Source organism: Schistocerca gregaria, chromosome 5 (genome assembly GCF_023897955.1).
Source record: "Schistocerca gregaria isolate iqSchGreg1 chromosome 5, iqSchGreg1.2, whole genome shotgun sequence".
In the NCBI taxonomy this organism is placed as follows: Eukaryota; Metazoa; Arthropoda; class Insecta; order Orthoptera; family Acrididae; genus Schistocerca; species Schistocerca gregaria.
In genome coordinates this window covers 292,559,384-292,580,187 of record NC_064924.1, presented here as the reverse complement: position 1 = coordinate 292,580,187, position 20,804 = coordinate 292,559,384, and the positions used below count along the sequence as shown (strand labels likewise).

General features: G+C 44.9%; 1 protein-coding gene and 1 non-coding gene across 14 annotated transcripts in view; both read right to left on the bottom strand.

The window, feature by feature from the left end:
• LOC126271885 (dystroglycan 1) overlaps nt 1-20,804 on the bottom strand; it is a 960,129-nt gene that overhangs the window by 531,803 nt on the left and 407,522 nt on the right. The gene's annotated exons all lie outside the window — the stretch shown is intronic.
• Trnap-cgg (transfer RNA proline (anticodon CGG)) lies at nt 6,629-6,703 on the bottom strand. Its single transcript has one exon. It is a non-coding gene; the product is annotated as a tRNA-Pro (tRNA).

Below are 20,804 nucleotides of genomic sequence, written 5' to 3'. Positions count from 1 at the left end.
CTTCGTACATTAATCTTATACTTAACAAAGTGTCTATTCATCGTCATGGCTATGTACAGGAATATGATAATCTTGTTAGGCGCAGACTGAAACTTGATTATAGACTAAGGCAGAGTAACTAATCGGAGGTCTGTACACTCGTTACAATACCTCGCGTGTTCAGGTATCACTGCGCGAGTGTGACCCGCGAGGAGAAAAGGTTCTACGTTAGCAGCAATCTCATTGGCTGCGTTACATATTAATACGCGGATACGCGGATCGGCGGAAACAGAATTTGGTCCGTCTCTAAGACAGCGCCATCTCGTAGTGCGGAGACGGACGAGCGCTGCGCCTGCGCTGTTGTGCTTAGCGGGGCGCGGTCTAGTGGGAAAGTTGTGTACGCGCTGACTACGAGGAACTATATACACAACAGTACACTTGGTCAGTGTGTGACAAGCAGGTGGAGACAATGTGCGGAAGGGACGCCAGCGGGGTGGCTGGGGAGCGGTGACTTTATCGGTGGGAGGGGGCGGGGAGAGAAGAGAAGAGAAGAGAGAGAGAGAAGGGGAAGGGGGGGAGGCCAGAGAAGGAATAGAGGACAATCATCTTCCCACTAATATCACGTCAAAAGTTAACGACAAAGCTACCTTGATGAGAGCGACGCACTCAAACAGTGTTCCCTGACATGACGCAAGTAAACAAGAACACAGTACTAGCATACTCACGAAACCATCGCTTCACCCATGGAAGATAGATCAAGATACACTTACAAAGTGAGAGCTGTATTCAAGAACAGACCTCGCATCTCGCAGATTCTGTAGCTAATATTACGCAGTCAGATCGCAATAAAAATTAATATGGGTTGTGCAATCAAGGTTTAAATGTTTGCTACATGTATACAAAAAGAAACAAAAGTATTTTTATAATGTTTTGTCATTGTTGTTGCATTGGTCTTCAGTCCGAAGACTGATTTCATGCGCCTGTCCATGCTAACCTATCCTGTGCGAGTCTCTTCATCTCTGCGTGACTACCGCAGCCTACATGCAATTGAACCTGCTTACTGCATTCCAGCCTTGGTATCTCTCCCCCCTCAACTCCTTTCCCCCCTCCCCCCTACACACACACACTGCCTTGCGTTACCGAGATATGTCGTATCAACCTCATTCTAGTCAGGTTGTGGCACAAATTTCCTGTCTCTACAGTTCTATTCAATTCAGTACCTCATTAGATATGTGACCTATCCTTCCAGTTTTTCTGTACCACCACATTTTAAAAGCTTCCATTCTTTTCTAAATTGCCTTCAGTCCACGTTTCACTTCCATACAACGCTACACTCTAGACAAATACCTTCGCAGAAGACTTCCTAACATTTAAATTTATATTATATGCAAAGAATTCCTCTAGTTCAAAATTGCATTTCTTGCTATAGCCAGTCTGCATTTTATATTCTGTCTACTTCCGCCGTGATGAATTATTTTGCTGCCCAGATAGCAAAATCCATTTGGTATTTTCAGTGTCTCATTTCCTAATCTAATTTAGTCTCCATTACCTCACCTACTTCGACTACATTCCATTTCCATTGTACCGCTCTTGTTAATGTTCACCTTATAACCTGTTTTCAAGACGCTTTACATTCCACGTAGCTGCACTTCCAAGTCCTTTGCTGTCTCTGACAGATTTGCAATGTCATTAGCGAGCATTAGGATTTTTATTTCTTCTCCCTCACCCTTAATCACCTTTCCAGATTTATCCTTGGTTTTCTTCAGAGCTTGCTCAATGTACTTGTTGTGTGACACTGTAGACAGAATACAAGCCTGCCCCATCCCTTCTCAGTTACGCCTATAGTAGCAGTGCAATGAATGTATGTTTGCCTTTTGGCGCCAGAATAAAACCAACAATATTATTTCATTTCTATTATACTTGGCTTTCAGTGACAATTTCACTTTCAGTAACTGCAGTCAAACTAAAGTGTTCACGTGTTTTGTTGTTCACTGTCTAAAGTGAAATGTAGGAACGAAGTAAGAAAAGCTTGTGTTACCTAGGGTATTAATCGGCGTTCCATTTATTATACATTTGTTTCCATTTTCCGTGGACTTTTATTTCCGTTTGCAGATGAGAAACCCGTTCTGTAGGAATGTAATAGAGGATTTATAAGCGATACTTTATTAGCACACAAAACGAATCAATAATTAACAAAGTTAAAAACAAACTGCTCAAGAGCAATACAGAGCCGTGCGACTTAAGGCGCTGCAGTCACGGACTGCGCGGCCCCTCCCGACGGAGGTCAGAGTCCTCCCTCGGGCATGGGTGTGTGTGTGTGTGTGCTCTTCTTAGCATAATGTAGTTTAAGTAGTGTGTAAGTCTAGGGACCGATGACCTCAGCAATTTGCTGCCTTAGGAATTCACACACGTCTGAACATTTTTGACCAATACAGAGCATAACAATGAGAACAATCCAAGCCAGAGCATTTCAGCTGTAAAACTACCTTCGGACGGACCTCCAAGATTGACGGTGTACGTAAATGATTTGGTGGTTAACATGTGAGGTTCTTTGAGATAGTCTCTGCATGTTATACTTGTGGAGAAGAGAAGTCGCAGTGCCAAAACATTATAGCGAAATCCACGAAGGCCTGTACAGAATCGAAATTTGCTTCAGGGTCTGATAGTAGATTCGCAGAATAAACTTGACGTGTTGTTAATAACTAAGAGTGCAAGACTTAATACACCATTCCACGACTGGCGTTCAATCGCAGCAGACAGTGACAACAAATTATTTACCACTGCCATATCCTGGATATTAATCATGGTAAGTAAGTCCTTCTGAAAGGCAAAATATGCTCGAGCTTAATCTTCCATTGGGTCACTTCCAGCCGAAATATTACGACCACAGCCCATTTCAAGACTGAGTGCCGTTTGCTGACGTTACAGGTATCAGACGCAGCGAAGAAAGTATACAAGTGGACATGAGACAAATGAGGTATCATTCTAGCCATAATATGGTCTCCAGCTAGTACAGTCCACTAACATAAGCGCTTTGGACAACGTGCAAGTGTTACGGTCCGACACCTGAGAACAAGCATCTCTGGCGAACCAGATCAACTATTCGAGTGAACATCTACGCAAAGTGGTTAAAGGACGTTGAAAAGAATGGTACAAATGGCTCTGAGCACTATGGGACTTAACTTCTAAGGTCATCAGTCCCCTAGAACGTAGAACTACTTAAAACTACCTAACCTAAGGACATCACACACATCCATGCCCGAGGCAGGATTGAAACCTGCGACAGTAGCTGTCGCGCGGACCCAGACTGTAGCGCCCAGAACCTCTCGGCCACTCCAGCCCGCCAAAGGATGCTGAAACAACAATTCGGTGTCACGGTACTGGATATCCAAGCCTCATCACGTAACGTCGAGGTCATAGACTTACCCATTCTGTGATACAGGATAGGCAGTGTTCAAAGAGATTTCGGGGTTGCAGCCGGTCATTGTAAAGTTCATTCCACGATATTTCGGCTGGACAACTGCCAGCCATCTTTAGGTGAGCCGAACGAGGACAGACGATTTTTTTTTCTCTTTATTGTTATTTTGCACCTCATACAAGGTGGGCTGGCAGCGGAAAATTTTACTCCGCTCTTCAGCCACAAGCATTACAATAAAAGAGAAAATGAAGGCAGAAAAGTAAAAGACTGGTGGTTAAAAAACAGTAGACACAGTAATTAAAAACATGAAGCCGTTCACACTCGGCGAAAAAACAAGAAAAACTGTCGGCACTGCGCACAAACACTGATGATTTAGACGGTACATGTGAACGAAGGAGCGTGGCGGCGAAAAGCACTAAATCACAGAGATGACGGCACACACACGAAAAACTGATGGCGATGATCTCCGGCGCGCGAATGTCCACTTAACGTGTGAGAGTCTGGGGACCTGCTAGGAGGGGAAGAAGGCATTGGGGGAGGGAGAGGGAAGAGCAGAGATGCCAATGGCAGAGGAAATGGTATGGGGGTATGGGAAGACCGGGGGAGGAGGGGGAGAAAGGGAGGATGGAGGGAAGGGGGAGAGAAGGGAGAGAGGCTGCCCATAGGAACAAACACAGGAAGTGGGAGGGGAGTATCAAAGTTTGTAGGAGGGATAGATGGAGAGGAGGAGGGCATCATCACGGAGGGGGAGCTGGCGGAAGCAACCTTGGGAGAGGGTAAGAAGAGTGGAGAGATGGAGAGCAGGTAGGACGTGGAAATACAGGCGCGGCAGCGGGCGGGGGTGGGAGAGGATGGGAGAGACAAGCGGGTGAGGAGCATCGAGTTTGCGGGAGGTGTAGAGGATCTGTATCCTTTCAAGGGAAAGGAGGAGGTGGGGGAACGGAATAAGGTCGTACAGGATCCGGGTGGGGGAGGGGAGAAGGATGCAATAGGCGAGGCGAAGAGCATGGCGTTCGAGGATTTGAAGGGAGTTGTAAAAGGTAGGAGGGGCGGAGATCCAGGCAGGGTGGGTGTAGCAGAGGATAGGATGGATGAGGGATTTATAGGTATGGAGGATGGTGGAGGGGTCCAGACCCCATGTACGGCCAGAAAGGAGCTTGAGGAGACAGAGGCGGGAGCACGCCTTGGCTCGGATTGTCCGGAGGTGGGGGGTCCAAGAGAGGCGACGGTCAAGGACGACGCCAAGGTACTTAAGGGTGGGGGTGAGGGAGATAGGAAGGCCCTTTCGTATGAACCATCCCGACATTTGCCTGACGTGATTTAGGGAAATCGCAGAAAACCTAAATTAGGTTTGAACCGTCAACCTCCCGAATGCGAGTCCATTGTGCTAACCACTGCGCCACCTCGCTCAGTCGCGCATTATTGAACATGGACCTCTGCAGAAGACGCCATTATGTGTTCCTATGCTAAGCGACATGGTCAACAACGATTGCAGTTGACACAGGACCATCGAGATTGGACACGAGGCGCCTGGTCGAGTGCGGGTACATCGTCACCTAGTCTTTCTGCTGACCGAACGCAGGCTCGTGGGGGCCGTAATTAGCAGTAGCTTCTGTGGGGCCTGTGAAAGTAGTCCCTATTTGAACATTTTTGCGGACCACCGGCGACCCTTCATTCTTGATATTTCCCACGACAGCAATGGCATCCTGCAGCAGGATGCGTCACAGGGCCAAAATCGTGTTAGAATGGTTCGAGGAGCATATTGACATCTTCGCCACCAAGTATCTTGGATTGTACCGGGTGTTCACAAATCACCGGTCCATAGGTTATGAGTATCGTGTGACCTGTGCATTGATATCTGGTGGCAGGCACATAGATCACGAAACCGAGACAGGTCTTATCGATTCCGTGGCAAGCAGAATCACTGTTGTATTGCGTGGCAAGGGTAAAATAAGGCGATACTGAGCAGATCATCATAATGTAGCTCATGAGTGTACATTTCCTTTGGATTCTCCCAATGATTCTGAACTTGGTGTCTGCTTTTCATACAAGCGGTTTTACGCGATAATACCCTCTAAGGAAAAAAAGAAACACCACAAAGGAACCAGCCGAATTGGCGGAAATTGGTAGATTTGACGTTCATGTACAGACAAACAAATGATTACAATATCAGAAAAATCATGTGATTCATTAAAGAGAAAGAGCTTCACAAATTGAGCAAATCAGCGACATGTTGGTCCATCTCTGGCTCTTATTCAAACAGTTATTCTGCTTGAAAGTGGCTGACATAGCTGTTGGATGTCCTCCAGAGGAACATAGTGGCAAATTCTGTGCAACTGGCTCGTAGATCTTCAAAACCCCGACGTGGTTAGAGGGTCTTGCCCATAATGCTCCATACGTTCTCAATTGGGGAGAGATCCGGCGATCTATCTGGCTAATGTAGTGCGGGACAAGCAGTAGAAACTCTCACCACGTAGGGGATGGTATTACCTTGATGAAATGTAAGTCCAAGAAGGCTTGCCACGAAGGGCAACAAAACGGGGCGTCGACGTACCGCTGTGCCGTAAGGGTGCCGTGAATGACAACCGAAGATGCTGCTATGAAATGAAATGGCATCCCAGTCCATCACTCCTGCTTGTTGGGCCGTATGGTGCAGTCAGCTTGGTATCATGGTCGAAGACGTGTGTGAGACGCTGCGGACAACCATTAGTGATGGTCTGGGGTGACATTTCTTTTCGTAGAAGGACCGCTTTGGTCTTCGCCAGCAGTACCCTTTCAGACGGCAGTTCGATGACAGTACTCTATGCCGGGTTCTGTTGCCCTTCATGGCAAGCCAATCTGGGCATACATTTCAGCACGATAATGCTCGCTTGCACTTGTCGACAGTTTTTATTGTTTATCTTCTTGAAACTTCCTGGCAGATTAAAACTGTGTGCCCGACCGTACTCGAAATCGGGACCTTTGCCTTTCGCGGGCAAGTGCTCTACCAACTGAGCCACCGAAACACGACTCACGTCCGGTACTCACAGCTTTACTTCTGCCAGTATCCGTCTCCTACCTTCCAAACTTTACAGAAGCTCTTCTGCGAACCATGCAGAACTAGCACTCCTGAAAGAAAGGATACTGCGGAGACATGGCTTAGCCACAGCCTGGGGGATGTTTCCAGAATGAGATTTTCACTCTGCAGCGGAGTGTGCGCTGATATGAAACTTCCTGGCAGATTAAAACTGTGTGCCCGACCGAGACTCGAACTCGGGACCTTTGCCTTCCGCGGGCAACTGCTCTACCAACTGAGCTACCGAAGCACGACTCACGTCCGGTACTCACAGCTTTACTTCTGCCAGTATCCGTCTCCTACCTTCCAAACTTTACAGAAGCTCTTCTGCGAACCTAATCTGCCAGGAAGTTTCATATCAGCGCACACTCCGCTGCAGAGTGAAAATCTCATTCTGGAAACATCCCCCAGGCTGTGGCTAAGCCATGTCTCCGCAGTATCCTTTCTTTCAGGAGTGCTAGTTCTGCAAGGTTCGCAGAAGAGCTTCTGTAAAGTTTGGAAGGTAGGAGACGGATACTGGCAGAAGTAAAGCTGTGAGTACCGGACGTGAGTCGTGCTTAGGTAGCTCAGTTGGTAGAGCACTTGCCCGCGAAAGGCAAAGGTCCCGAGTTCGAGTCTCGGTCGGGCACACAGTTTTAATCTGCCAGGAAGTTTCATATCAGCGCACACTCCGCTGCAGAGTGAAAATCTCATTCGGGGTTTATCTTCTTGTTTGGCAAACCCTACCTGGACAAGTGAGGTCGCCCGATCTCTCCCCCACTGACAATGCTTGGAGCGGTGTGGGCCGGGCGCTCCAACGATCTCGGGATTCTGACGATCTCACACGCCAGTTAGATAGAATTTGGCACGATACTCCTCAGGAAGAGATTCAGCAGCTCTATCAATCAATGCCAAGCCGAGTAACTGCTTTCACAAGAGCCAGGGGTGGACCAATACCTTATAGATTTGGTCAAGTTGTGAATCTCTTTCTCATTAATAAATCATCCTTTTTTTTTTAAATTGTAACTATTTGTTTGCCCTTACATGATTCCCGTCCTATTCGGATAATTTCTTCATGGTGCGTCATTTTCTTTGTTACAGAGTGCATTGTCAAAGGGGCCTCTCCCGTCCGACGAAAAAACAGATCGGGTGTTACAATATGTACAACAAAGCTTAGCGGAAAGACTTTTACACGGCCCGATGTCAGTCGATTCACTTCTCTCCAGTAGCTGTGAGATCTATAATGGTACCATGAAGCCACTGCACGAGATGGAAACAGAATGAGAGAACAAACGTCACCATGGGGGCTCGCCTTTGAAGGCGCCCAGATTGTCAGCATCCGCTCCTGTACGGGTAATTACAGGTCCGTGATTGGATGCCCGCGGGGTTGCCGGACACTGATTCGCAGGCGTCCCAGGGGCTTCGCGGTCTCTCCAGGGAGGACTGTTGCCCGGCCGCGTGAGCCGACTGTCCAGCGCACGCTCCAGGCTATTAAGCCACGCCCGCATCAAAGCGGCCACCGCTGCCCCCCCCCTCCCCCCCCCCTCTCTCATCCTCACACACACACACACACACACACACACACACACACAGTTATACGCGGAGTACGTATCACTATGAGTACCATTATGCAGTTAGCAGCTATTTTGTGCGCGTATCCACAAAGCGCGTTCAATGAGTACTGCAACACTTCTTTCTGAAAGAAGTTGCTTTTTGTCAGGATTTCAATACATCTTATTTTTCCCCATTCTTTGGCAACAAAACCCTGTTTTTGAATAAAATTTCCGTTCAATTCGACGTTCTTAAACCACCTTATTGGGAGGACTTGCGTGGCCATAGTACCACTCTACTGGGCGGGGCCGGTCAAAGTGACCGAGCGGTTCTAGGCGCTACAGTCTCGAACCGCGCAACCGCTACGGTCGCAGGTTCGTATCCTGCCTCGGGCATGGATGTGTGTGATGTCCTTAGGTTAGATACGTTTAACTAGTTCTAAGTTCTAGAGGACCCATGACCTCAGATGTTAAGTCCCACAGTGCTCAGAGCCATTTAAACTCTACTGGTCGGCGTCGGAGGCAACGTCTTGCTCCATCAATAAACTCTCCGTCATCCACGTACTTCTTCCCGCGGAGTGCATCCATCATTGGGCCAAAGAGATGGAAATCGGAAGTTGCGAGATCCAGGTTGTAATGTGGATGAGAAGAACAGTTCAACGAAGTTTTGTAAGCTCTTCTTTGGCGCTCGGACTTGTGTGGGGTCTTGCGTTGTCAGGGAGAAGGAGAAGTTTGTTTGCAGTTTTGTGACGATACACGTTCCAACACTGCAGGAGTAACAGGCGTGTGCGGCCGGCAAGCAGGAGATTGGACAGGTTTCCGCCACCTTGTTGCGATGATGACGGACGCTTCGCCCAACAAATCACCGTCCTTTTGTTCACTGCTAGCTTTCCGTAGAGATTCAGCAAGCGCCTATCAATATATCTGTGATGCTCTGCTATTCCGCCAAAATAAACTCGATGACAGTTCTCTGCTTGGAACGCACCCCCGTTACTGAAGAGATTTTGAAGCCGCCACCAATCAGGGCTTCATGAAACGGTAGGGGCTAAACGTGGAATATTCAAAAATGGCTCTTAGCACTATGGGACGTAACATATGAAGTCATCAGTCCCCTAGAACTTAGAACTACTTAAACCTAACCTAACCTAAGGACAATACACACATCCATGCCCGAGGCAGGATTCGAACCTGCAACCGTAGCGGCCCCAGGGTTCCAGAATGAAGCGCCTAGAACCGCTCGGCCACACTGGCCGGCGCGAAACGTGGAATATTCCGCAATGTCTCACAACAAATTACGCATTTTTTCACCGACGCTGGTCGAAAAAATATTACTTACAGATGTTAGAGTGATGTATCCTGCAACCCCCATCTCTATCCCGTATGAGGACCTTTGGCGAGGAAGGTAGTCCACAAATTTCTTCAGGTATGCCGTATGCAAAGGTGAAGCCACGCGTTGACGATTAGGTCTCATATCGTTACCTAATTGCGAGGATATTGATTGCAACATTTCAACCGCTGTTCCTAACTGAGACACCCCGCTAAACCCGCAAGACAGAACAGGACGTTTAAATTGTGCAATGGGGCCAAAATAAGCGGCTGTCACTTACACTCGAACGTACAAATTTATTTATTTGACCAAACATTACAAGAGAAGAAAATTTTAAAAAGCAGCATTGATTTTTGAAATTCAATAATCGGCTCAATACGCCATACAATCTCATCCCTTAAGGGCAAGACCACTTTAATTTAAAATCGTCTGAAAGTCAATAACTTACGACTCAAACCAATACCAGAATTTTTTTAAAGGCAAAAGGCCTTATCTTGAAGGAGTTCTTTAAATTAAGCTCAAGGCCTAAACAATCTTACGCCTTAAGGGCAAAACAAACTTACTCTAATAATCGGCTAGAAGCCATACAGAAACAAACAACAAGAACAAATAAGAAAAGGCAGTACACCCAACGGCGCTCAGAAGTTTCCGAGGGTCGGCCTGGATTTCAGTCACAAACGCTCGCTTTGGTGAGACAGGCAGTCGGCCCAACCATTCTCGATTCGACGACAAACCAACCGACAGACAGTCAACGGATCCACCGACAAGATAACTTCCGCTCCACCCGACCACCACACAGGAGCGAGTTCAATGGAACAATGTAGAAAGTATTGGCACTCACAACCAATTATACATTGAGCTGTCAAACTACACACCGTGCTTGACAGCGACAACACGGTGAGGAAAATACACTGCCTGAAATTACGTCAACGGCCAGGGCAGGTAACCGGAACGTTAACGGCCACAAGCCAGAAGATTCCGCTGATGCACTTCAATTCCAAATAACCATGTATAGTTAGGGTGGCTAAAATTTGCCAACTTGAAAACACACGTTCTTGCTCGCGGGAATGTCCGAACAGCCGACAACGAAACCCAAACGACACAATGTGAACAGTCGTTACTGGCCGGTAGATTAAGACAAAACTCAACTTTCGTGTCCAGGATCGGTGAGTCACGGATCTTGTAGCAATGTTAACAACACCTCACACTCCGACCGCGCGTGGACGCCGCCAGCGGCCTCGGCCAAAATCTCTACGCGCCGCGGAGATTTCCTCGCTGCTCCACGCCAACAGACCTACTGGTCGCACACAGCACAGCCGGAAACTATAAGCGCCAGACCAAAGACAGTACAAGGTGACAATATACACTCCTGAAAATGGAAAAAAGAACACATTGACACCGGTGTGTCAGACCCACCATACTTGCTCCAGACACTGCCAGAGGGCTGTACAAGCAATGATCACACGCACGGCACAGCGGACACACCAGGAACCGCGGTGTTGGCCGTCGAATGGCGCTAGCTGCGCAGCATTTGTGCACCGCCGCCGTCAGTGTCAGCCAGTTTGCCGTGGCATACGGAGCTCCATCGCAGTCTTTAACACTGGTAGCATGCCGCGACAGCGTGGACGTGAACCGTATGTGCAGTTGACGGACTTTGAGTGAGGGCGTATAGTGGGCAAGCGGGAGGCCGGGTGGACGTACCGCCGAATTGCTCAACACGTGGGGCGTGAGGTCTCCACTGTACATCGATGTTGTCGCCAGTGGTCGGCGGAAGGTGCACGTGCCCGTCGACCTGGGACCAGACCGCAGCGACGCACGGATGCACGCCAAGACCGTGGGATCCTACGCAGTGCCGTAGGGGACCGCACCGCCACTTCCCAGCAAATTAGGGACACTGTTGCTCCTGGGGTATCGGCGAGGACCATTCGCAACAGTCTCCATGAAGCTGGGCTACGGTCCCGCACACCGTTAGGCCGTCTTCCGCTCACGCCCCAACATCGTGCAGCCCGCCTCCAGTGGTGTCGCGACAGGCGTGAATGGAGGTACGAATGGAGACGTGTCGTCTTCAGCGATGATAGTCGCTTCTGCCTTGGTGCCAATGATGGTCGTATGCGTGTTTGGCGCCGTGCAGGTGAGCGCCACAATCAGGACTGCATACGACCGAGGCACACAGGGCCAACACCCGGCATCTCTACGATCGTCTCCATGGGAGAATAGCAGCCTGCATTGCTGCGAAAGGTGGATATACACTGTACTAGTGCCGACATTGTGCATGCTCTGTTGCCTGTGTCTATGTGCCTGTGGTTCTGTCAGTGTGATCATGTGATGTATCTGACCCCAGGAATGTGTCAATAAAGTTTCCCCTTCCTGGGACAATGAATTCACGATGTTCTGATTTCAGTTTCCAGGAGTGTAGATACACACCGCCGCTGCCACTCGCGGACAGAGAGGATAACAGCATAATAGCGATAACCGCGGGAGACTAAACACAGAATAGCAACCAAGGTTTAATCCAATGCATAACATGAGCCAACCACGGCTCACTAATAACCCCTAATGTTCTGTGGGATCAGATGATTTCGCGGACAAGTCGACGTGTGATAGACCGCTGATTCATCGTGGAAACCGGGAACGTGTGCACTCAGCCCTCTGAATACTACTGTCACTATCTTGTAACACGCGACTGTTTGCACCAGAGTCATCATTAAGATGTACAACAAAGAGCAACACTTCGGCACCTAGACTGTTGAAACAAACATCCTCGTTTATCAAGTTGTATTCCAATATAACGGTTGTGCTTCACGACTGTGATGTAATCCAAAAAAGGAAGAAAGTCAGCAATCGGTCACAACTCAATCTTTACTTTATTGCAGGTCTTGGATGAGCTAAAGAATAACTGTCTTCAGTGCTAAAAATATAATAAATTAGAAGGAATCAGACAGTAACTCGTAAAAACGACGTCAGTATCACAGCTATACAGAAATGGAGACTTAACGTACCGTTTGAAGAGAGTCATGTAGAAACAAAAGGCTTATATCCGCTCATGTTGTTACACGTTGTTGGAATGTACACAACTTACTTCGAATTGGGACTGCTGTTTGCAGATTTGTACAACCAGCCACAGCGTACTTCATAGATGATCAACAGCACCTTCTGTCCACTGACAATAGTTCAAACAAATTTTGTATTATAAAATAAGTAGACTATAGGAAAACAATGAACTAGAAGGTAAAGCAACCATCTGTAATAATGGAACAATGCACTGATCCTGATGCGAAAAATATGAATTAAAAACAACGTTAAACTTTTAAAAAAATATCTTAACATAACTGAAAGCTAGGTGTTATCTTTTATGTACTTTACTTTACAATGTTTTGTGCTACATACCAAAACCTATACACTAACGCACTAAATAATACGATCATGTGAACGTCAGTGTGTTGGCTCTCCATCGCAAGTGATATACAATAAAATTCCTATAAAATGTGTATTGACAATCCTGTGACGTGTATAATGGCCTGAATTCATATTAATAACATTGTCAATAATTACAAGAAAAACGGCCTTATCTTGCAATCATACATTTTGTTCTCGTTTGACAAGCCATCGAGTATTATTACAAAGTAAAGAACACACTAGGTACGATGCTCCTCCCCCCCCCCCCCCGAGTCCTTCTGCATTCCCCTCCTCTGCCCAGCCCCCCCCTTATGGATTCTCGTCCTCCATCGGCTCCTTCCCCCCTTTCCCCCCACTTCGTTTTTCCTCTCCTTCCCCCATTCTCTTTCCCATCATCTGTGCAGGCTCTCCCCGTCAGCCCTCGGCTGTGGTGTGTCATATGTGTGCCAACTTTTTAGTGTACAGTGTTCAAGTGAGTGTTCAGTATTGTGCGTCTTTCCAAACTGTTGCGAACAGAAATCACTCTGTGGCTGGGTGTGAATTTTATATCTCTGTCGAACACAAACCAGACTGCCGCCGTGTTTTTGTCTGTCTATTATTTTACCTGTCTACTTCCTGTATATTTTATTAGCAGTACCAACCCTTTGTTTTACGTTTTTAAGTTCCACAAGTTTCCGCCATTTTACCATTTAAGTCACCTATTTTATCGCCTGCTTTTATTATTTATTGTCTTCATCTTTTTAAAACAAATTCTGTAGGCTGGAGAGCGGAGTACTAAGCTGCTGCCAGCCCGCCTCCCTTGGAAAGAAGAAGAAGAAGAAGAAGAAGAAGAAGAAGAAAAGGACGAGGAGGAGGAGGAGGAGGAGGCAAAATGTACCTCATAGCAGGTCTTTCCAGCTTTATAGTTAGTGAAGTGCTTCTTTTAAATATCAATCTTCTGCGTCAAGCTTTTAATTTTTTAAAAATGTTTTTCAATGTAATTTGTGTTTCTGATTTTTACTTTTTATTACAACTGTTTTTAATTAAAAGCGAAATAAGTGAACTTTCCTATTTCTTTTTCGCCTTTAAGAAGTTTTACATTCATTGTAAATATATCAAATTTCTGTTTATTATTCTTTCATATCATTCAGATTTTCTTGTCAATTGACTGCAGAGCGGGTTGTCTGTACCGCTGACAGCCTAACCCTTCTCCGTATGGAGCGAGAGGGGATGAAATAACTATAAAGAAAAAAGAAAAATAGGCAAGATGCGTCTCCCGTAGATCGAAACAAACCTTCCGCCAAGAAGGCGGATTTGAAAGAACTGGTAATACTAAGCTTTTCATCACGGCTAAGTAAATATTTTATTAGTTAATTTTAAGGTTAACTGACCTCTTCGTTTCTACTGATCCAGGATTAGGTCATCACCTGTTCCAGCCTCACCATCTCTTTCTCGGCTACCCAAAACTCCTTTCAATAGCATTGTATTCCACTGTTTGTCGAGGGAATTTTTGAAGAGACGTTCAAATACTCCTTTCGTTGCATTACTTTTTCAGTTAAAGGATGAGACCCCAGTTCTTTCCTTATTTATTCATTTCTTATACTGTCTTCTCTTCTGCAGCTTTTCATTGATCTAAGGAATTTCACTTCTGATGTTTCAAATTGCCATAGGTTTTCGTTCTTTATGACGAACCTTCATGCTCCATATACCGTTGTGGACACTCCCATGGCTTTATAAAATTTCATTTGGGTTTCTCTCTAGCTTTACCCTTCAATGTTCTTATCTTGCCACTTAAATAATGATACAAAAGGTGCAGAGTATCTAGGATTTAAGATATAACTTTGAAGAACAGGAAGACAGAAATTAACACCTATTAACATTTATTTTAACTCATACTCTTCGCGTCAGGATAAGTGCTTTATTCAATTAACGCATTACAGCTGGTTACGTTACCTTATGATTTACTTAATGTTAATTTTTTCGATAATTGTTATCAGTGTACTTATTTGTAATATAAAATCTTGCGATACAAAATTTTGTAATAGAAAATCTGTTTGAACCACTGGTTATGCACATATGTTATGAACAGACGATGCTGTTCATCCCAGTTCAAGTGAACTGTGGCTGGTTGTGTAGGTCTGTAAATAGCAGCCAAAGTTTGAAGTAAGTTATGTAGATGCTAAACTCACGTAACAATATGTGCAGTTAAAAGCCTTTTGAGTCTATATGATACCTTTTAAATGGTATGTTACTCATTACGAAGTTCCCAGTTCTGTATAATTGTGATGTTGATCTTGTTTTTTGCCAGTCAGTGTTCGATACCTTTGTGTTCCTTATATTTTTAGCACTGGTGATAGCTATTCTGTAGTTGATATCTAGATACGCGATATAGTTGAGTTGCGACGGATTATCGATTTATTTCCTGTTTTGGATCCTAGTTCATGTACACGCTTACATCAGTGAGTCCAATACGTGGTACAAAAAAAACACCCCTCAAAACGTGGCAAAACCATCTCCAGTGTGAACTATAGACACTATCCGTCAGCGTAGTCGACGCATTGTACCACTTGAAAAGAGGCGAAATCGCGACTCCAGGGACGACAGTACACACATGCAGTCAGCTGCTGCCTTGTTTCTGTGTGTTTCGAATCACTTTGTAGAGGAGTAGCAATCATCTTGCTCCCTACCGCCCACTACTGGACGTTCCAGCTTTCGTGATGGGCGGTAGGCTGTAAGGCTAAAAAAATTATTATATATACAGGGTGGGCACAAAGTCTTGCCCTGATTATAAAAATTTATAACAAATAACTGTTTGAGATAATAAATTACATTTGATGCCGTTACATTTTTTAGTGTTACTAGTTGTTGTGACGAATAGATGGCGCTAGTGCTCCACAACACCGACGCGGTCTGTTACGTCACGTTAGTTGCTGGCGAAATGGCGTCGAAGTAGGAGAAAGCGCAATGTGTGCTTTGGTTTCACGAAACGAAATCGCCCATCAATGTTCAGCGTAAATCTCGGGCTTCTTATGGACGCAGCCCTCCTGACATTAAATAAATAAAGCGATGGTATCAAAGTTTAACGAAACAGGCAGCGTTGAAGATCGTCCTCGAAGTGGTAGGCCTCGTGTGAGTGATGTAATTGTTGATCGTGTTCGGCAATCGTTTCAACAGAGTCCGTCTAAATCAACTCGTCAAGCATCACGTGAACTTCAAATACCGCAAGCAAGTGTGGTGAAGATTCTTCATAAAAGGCTTACGAAGTGCAAATCGTGCAGTTCTTGCAACCGAATGATTTGCTGACACGTGCTGAATTTGGAACTGAGATTCTCAACATGATTGGTGGCGGTAACGATTACTAAAATCGCATATGCTTCACCGATGGATCCACCTTTCATGTCAGTGGAATGGTAAATATATGGCGTTCAGAGTCTCCACAGTCCGCCCGGATAGCTGAGTGGTCAGCGTGACGGATTGCCGTCTACGGTCCCGGGTTCGATTCCCGGCTGGGTCGAGGATTTTCTCCGCTTAGGGACTGGGTGCTGTGTTGTCTTCATCATCATTTCATCCCTATCCGGCCTGCAGGTCGCCCAATGTGGCGTCGAATGTAATAAGACCTGCACGAAGGAGGCCGGACGTGCCCCGCAAGGGGCCTCCCGGCCAATGACGTCAAAAGCTCATTTCCATTTCCAGAGTCTCCACGTGCTACTGTACAGTTACAGCGAGACAGCGAAAAAGTGAATGTTTGGTGCGGCCTCATGCATAACAAGGTTTATGGACCTTTTTTCTTCGCGGAAAAATCCATTACCGCTAACATTTACTTAGACGTTTTGCAACAGTTCATTGCCTCACAGTTAAAAGACTATCAACCATAGATACCTTTCCATCAAGATGGAGAACTCCCCCCTCTCCCACTGGGCTTTGTTAGTGCGTGATTTCCTGGATGAAAGATTTCCGGATCGGTGGATTGGAAGGAACTGTCCAACAACCTGGCCACCCCCCTCTCCAGACATTACACCCCTTGACTTTTTTTTCTGGGTCTATATCAAGGACAGAGTCTTCGTCACACCAGTTGCTGACGTCGACGAACTGAAGGATAGGACACAAGCTGCTGTGGGTAATGTGACAGAACACATGTTATAAAACACCTGGCGGGAACTGGCTACCAAGGGAGCACACGTTGAAGTTTACTAAAGCAGGTGGTCTTAAAAAAAAACTAGTAACACTAACCTATTTTTTAATGGCATCAAATGTAAATTATTATGTCAAATGGTTATAATCAGGACAAGAATTCGTGCTTACCCTGAATGTCCACTATCTATAGCTCTGTTTCATAAATTTTATATTGTAAATTTCATAATGTAAAGTCAGGTAAAAATGGTTAACTACCCCTGGAGTAGAGCAATGTGCTGCTTTGAGTAATGGCCTTTAACGAGTTACCCGACCACAAATGTGCACTGCACGCAGTTCCCTTCGCAGTATACACTTGGGAACTTGTTGGAGCGCCCAGCATTCTCCGACAGCGGCAATTACTGTCGCGTATGAAACCGATTGTCATTGACAAAGCGCAGTACTCGTCTCCAAGACCCGTCCGTTAGGATCCTTTATAAGATCACGGTATTTACGCCCTATGACACGGCTGTGAGTGGAACACCATTTCTTCTAGACGCAGTGGACAGTGCGAAGTGACAGTGTGGTCATTCGCACGTGCAAACATAATAGCCCCCCTTGCTCCAATTCCGTCGTTTTCCCAGGCCAACCCATATTACTGTTCCTGAACACATACAGCCAACCAAATGGCACACATACGTCACTTACTATTAGGGATTTAAGTCATGGTTGGAGGGTCACATGACTCCTGGCACCGGTTGTGCAAGCTCTACGGCGTTCCAAGGTGACTGAAATTCTCTGTTAAGGGGATGACTAATATCCAGTCCGGCAACGTTGTATCCCTTCACGATACTTCTCTTGCAGGCAAAAACACCTATTACTCATTACTCATCTTCTAGACAAAGTGATAGCAGCGGGTACTTTGAAGTGACCGTATCGCGCCTCAGATGAACGAGTTTCGTCTAACACCTGTATCGATTCATAGATGGTCCTATCTTCATACCATAACTGTGGTTCCGAAGAATACCTCTGGCATATTTTCTTCATTTGCCTCCATAGACAGCGTAAGACTGCAACATTACTGCAAGAAGTAATTTCGTCCGGAGACTAGCTCCTTACTAATTCCCATGAACGCTATATACAGCCTCCGGTACAAATATGTAGAAAAAAGTTTCACCTAAAAGCAGTTAACATGTAACTAAATAATCATAAAATTAAGCACTGTCTATGGAGCATCCTATTTAATATTCACAAACGGTTTTATTGAATATAAACAAAGCTTTAGATACGTTTTTATTGCGTTGATCATGTGTGGGTACACTGGATTATTAGTTTCGACAGGACTAAGCTGCCATCTTCAGATCCACGCAAATACTTTGGTCGCTTTCAACTGCCAAGCAGGTCTCAACAGAATTTAAAAAAGTGCAGGACAGATGAAAAGCAGATTAGAGGAAAGACAACCTTTCAAATTTTGTTACAGAGTAACGTGTAACGTTAGTGGCCTGAAAGTACAGCCTTTAGTGATTTTCGTCACATAAGGAGATACACAGTACCAGGAGAGAGTGCAAAAGCATGGTCACCTTGCGTAAGTTGGGAATAACAATTTCTTTCACATGTTTTATATTTTTAAAGACTGTTTTTACTTATATTCATTCATGCCTTTCCGTTAATAGCCCCTTCCATTCCGAAATTGTATTATTATTAGCATTTAATAATACATTTTCAGTGACATTGTTTTCTTGCCATATATCTGTCCTGTTAAAAACAAAATATTAATTTTAGATAATGAGTTCTGTTGTCATTTAGCTTCTATATTTCCAGTTTATATTTATCTGGTCGTCCTACCTGATGTAACCTGTCCATACTTTTGCAGAGTTTATCTCCCTGTTGTAAGCGTGACCCAGAAGCACGAAAGGCAGTTCACATTTTTTTACCCATTTTGTGACATGTTACTCCATAACAACCTGGATGGTAGTTTTTCTCAATTATGCAGGTACTTTTTTATTTCATAATTTAAAATAACTATTTGCATGTTGTGTGTTCCACTCTTGTGTAGTTCTGATGCTTAGCAGTTTAGATCGGCCAGCCATGTAACTAATTTCTGTGATCAAGGCAATGGCAATGAAAACATATGAAATAATCATACTAAACTGTGACGCTTTTACATAATTCTAATTTAATGTGTTATTGCGCTGTGGTAAATTATTGTGTATTCGACTATATTAAGAGCATCCAGAGTGAACCAAGTGTATACTCGGATAAAACACAAGATAACCGTTTTCTGTATACTGAATGGGCTAATGTTGCACAGATTATTAGCAGAATAAAGTTGTGTGATGTAATAAAAATATTAGCGAACGAAGATTTTACGAGCGGATAAATCACAACAAATGCGAACGTGTAACTTTATGCGACGAAGAGCGTTCAGGTAGACCATCCACTTAAAGGGACAGGAATATCGAGAAAGCTGAGTGGAGGATTCATTGTGATCTTTGTGTCAGAAGTAATGATTTTGTACATGAGTTGAACATAAGCCATGGTTCAGCATTTGCAGTCTGTAAACTATCACAAAGTTCGTATTTGCAGGGCACCACGCTAACTGTGAACAAACAAACAGTAACGTTAAGCAATGACGAAATTACATTTAAGAACTTTTGAAGAGGGAGGAGAAGACATTCTTTCGCATAGTAATGGTTGATGAGACGTGATTTCCCACTATGAGCCTCAGAGTAAGCGGCAGTGCAATGGTGTGATGCTAGACTTCTACAGAAAAGTTAATTATAACAGCGTTTTAGGATCTGAAAGGTCAACCGCAGATTCATTACAATCCTAAAGGTCAGTCAGTGAATAGTATCAGTTATTGTGAGCCACTGCAAGATCTGAAATCCAAAATCGAAACAAAGAGGAGAAGGAAGCTTACAAAAGGTAGGTGAATGGAACAACCGAATGAAAACAATCGATGCAGTCGACCCATCCGACTGTAGTTGTACGCAAAACAATTGAATTTTGCAGTCATTCTTTTGAGTGAAACCAAATGGAAACAGTCAATTCAGTCGGATTACTATTGGAATGCAAATGAAGTCCCATGCTTCTTGACAGCGTAGGGGAATGATGCGGGAGGCCCGCACATCCTTACTAGGCAAGGTCCTAGTGGAGGTGGTTTGCCGTTGCCTTCCTCGACCGTAATGGGGATGAATGATGATGACGACACAACAACACCCAGTCATCTCGGAGCAGGTGAATATTCCTGATCCCGCCGGGAATCGAACCTGGGACCCCGTGCTCGGGAAGTGAGAACGCTACCACGAGTGGCGGACCGGATTATTATTATTATTATTATTATTATTATTATTGTTATTATTATTATTTATTGATTTCTTTCCAGTGAAACCAATCTGTGCAAGCAATCGATTGAAAACAATCGACGCAGTCCGCCACCTGGCACATTCATCTCTGAGTGGAAACATTCGATCGTCTTGCCATTGTTAGATTATTATTGTTGACTGTGTTATCGTCTGTCGCCACTGTTGTTGCAATTCCGATATTTTTTCTATTAAGTTCCAAGGGCTTTTAGTTCAGTTTTTCGTCCATGTTTACAACTTGTAAGCGTTTTCTTACTAGTGACCTTCATGTCTGGAGCAGAATGCCGAAACACTCAGTGGCGTGGGAATGGAAAAAATCATATGACTGGATAGAAATGATCCTCAAGATAAATTCAGTGCGATATACAGTATCTGAAAGGATGATTCGTGTGGAAAATTAAAGAATGATGACAAGTATAATACTTGTCGGCAAAAAAGCAGTACATGCTAAAAAACAAGTAATCAAGTCACTAAATAATATTAAAAACTGTATAGTATCATGCCATCTCAGCACTTTCCGAAATAGAATTAGATGTGTGCAAACCAGCGGGAGACAGAGAGCTTCAATAAATTTAAATAAAAAGTATTGTTCATTTTTTAAGGAATAATTTATAACCTAGCTCTAGTTAATAACCTTTTAAAAGCAACC